Source organism: Mercurialis annua, linkage group LG3, assembly GCF_937616625.2.
Source record: "Mercurialis annua linkage group LG3, ddMerAnnu1.2, whole genome shotgun sequence".
Lineage (NCBI taxonomy): Eukaryota > Viridiplantae > Streptophyta > Magnoliopsida > Malpighiales > Euphorbiaceae > Mercurialis > Mercurialis annua.
Window position 1 is genome coordinate 70,185,567 of NC_065572.1, and position 2,224 is coordinate 70,187,790.

Sequence of the window (2,224 nt, forward strand, 5' to 3'; positions counted from 1 at the left end):
GACCTCGTATTTACCGAGTATTACGAGTTGGGTTTTTGCTCAACAAGTTTTTGGCGCCGTTGCCGGGGAGTGACGAGTGTTTATTGATTGATTGAAATTAGTTATTGTTCGGTCGAGTTAGCTTTATTTTCTGTTTTATCACTTTTGTTGTTTTTGCTTCTTTCCGGATTTACGCGTGGTTTGCTTGTTGTTGTTTGTGTAGGAGATCAACTATAGTGTATGCACAATACACGAAGGGCCAATCTTCCGCTAGAACCGTTTCAAGACAACCTCGGGAGATTTGAAAGAAGTGTGAGAAGGGAGAATCGTACACCCGTTATCATGGAACATGGGGATGATAACTATGAGGAGGAGCATTATCACCCTCAAAACGATGGAGTGAGGCAACATCCGCCCCCTCCACTCGATGAGAGGAATCGGCAAGAGCAACAAGGGGACAATCACCCTCAAGTTCAAGGCCATCAAGCACAAAGACAAACTTTGGGGGATTTCTTCCTCCCGGATGTAGATAATGCTACCTATGGGTGCTTTGCAAGACCGGTCACCGCGGCTACTTTTGAGATCAAGCCTAGCACGATTCAACTCCTAGAGAATCGGTGCCAATTCTTTGGGTTACCAAGTGAGGATCCAAATGAACACATAGCCAAGTTCTTGGGAGTGTTGGACACATTCAAGCTCCATAATGTCACCTCCGATCAAATCAAGCTTCGGATGTTTCCGTTCTCACTAAGAGACAAGGCTAGCTTGTGGCTTTGAATGAACCGCGAAGTTGACAAAGGACATCATTGATTATTACCAATATGAGGGGGAATCTCTCTATGAAACTTGGGAGAGGTTCAAGGATCTCCAAAGGCACGTACCTCATCATCGGCTTGTAAGGGAACATGTGCTTCAAATATTCTATAATGGTTTGGGTGAGATCACAAGATCTACCATTGATTCGGCCGCGGGAGGTTCTTTGATGCAAAAGACGCTTGATGAGGCTAATGAGTTGATTGAAAAATTGGCTATGGTGAGTAGCACTTGGTCCTCGGAAAGGAGAAGACCACCGGCTCAAAAGGCATTAATGACACTTGACCAATCCAAGGAGTTTGAAGCGATGAAAGCCATGAATGCCTCTTTACAAAGTCAAGTTGATGCCTTGAAGAAGCAAGTGGGTCCACGGAATGCTCCGGTTGCATATGTCCAAGTAGGGTGTGAGCATTGCGGAGATTTCAATCATGGAAGTAATGAGTGCTATGCCATGGGTCAAACTTGGAGCGAACAAGTGAATTATGTGGGAGGTCAACGCCAAGGGAATGATCCTTATTCGAACACCTATAATCCGGGGTGGAGAAACCATCCTAACTTCGGATGGAGGAATCAAGAGGGCCAAGGCAATGTGCAAGCAAATCAACAAGCGGGTCCTAGCTTCCAAGGAGGAAATAGGCCCCAACAACAAGGTCCTTATCAAGGCCCTTATCCTAACCATCAAGGGCAAGGAAACAACTATGGTGGTAGACCTCAACACCCTCCGGGATTCCAACCACAAAAGAATACGGATGAGGGAAATGTGCTTTCCAAGGTGCTAGAGAAGTTAGAGAAAATGGAGCAAAGGGAGAAGAATCAAGCTTCTACTATCCATCATTTGGAAACTCAAATTTCTCAAATGGCGATTTCGATTCAAGGTAGACAACAAGGGGGATTGCCATCTACTACGGAGAACAACCCTAGAGAGCATGTTAAGGCGGTCGAGCTCCGAAGCGGGAGAAACCTTGAGAAAGCCAATGGAAAGAGACAAGTTGTTGAGGAGGATGAGCCTCAAGTTGTGATTGACATAGCAAGTTCAAGTCAAGAGTTGCCAAAGGAATGTGAGGAGGTGGTTATCGAGGTGGAAGAGCCTTATGTGAGGCCACCGCCGCCGCCACCGTTTGTACCACCGGTTCCGTTCCCAAGCCGGTTAAGGAAAGCTCAAGGGAACGAAAAATTTCACAAGTTCCTTGAGATTTTCAAGAAATTGCAAATCAATCTAAGCTTGGCGGATGCACTTCGGGAGATGCCCCAATATGCAAAATTCTTGAAAGACATAATTATGAACAAGCGTAGTTGGGAGCAAGGTGGGACAATACCGCTCACGGAAAATTGTAGTTCCATAATCCAAAGCAACCTACCAACAAAGCTTAAGGATCCAGGGAGTTTTTCTATACCTTGCACCATAGGAAATATGAATGCTATAAATTGCTTG

At 45.4% G+C, this 2,224-nt stretch overlaps 1 non-coding gene across 1 annotated transcript; it reads right to left on the reverse strand.

Annotated features, from left to right (window-relative positions):
* Window positions 1-766: 766 nt before the first annotated feature.
* LOC126676008 (small nucleolar RNA R71) lies at window positions 767-873 on the reverse strand. The gene has a single exon (XR_007640186.1). It is a non-coding gene; the product is annotated as a small nucleolar RNA R71 (small nucleolar RNA).
* Between the last annotated feature and the right edge of the window lie 1,351 nt (window positions 874-2,224).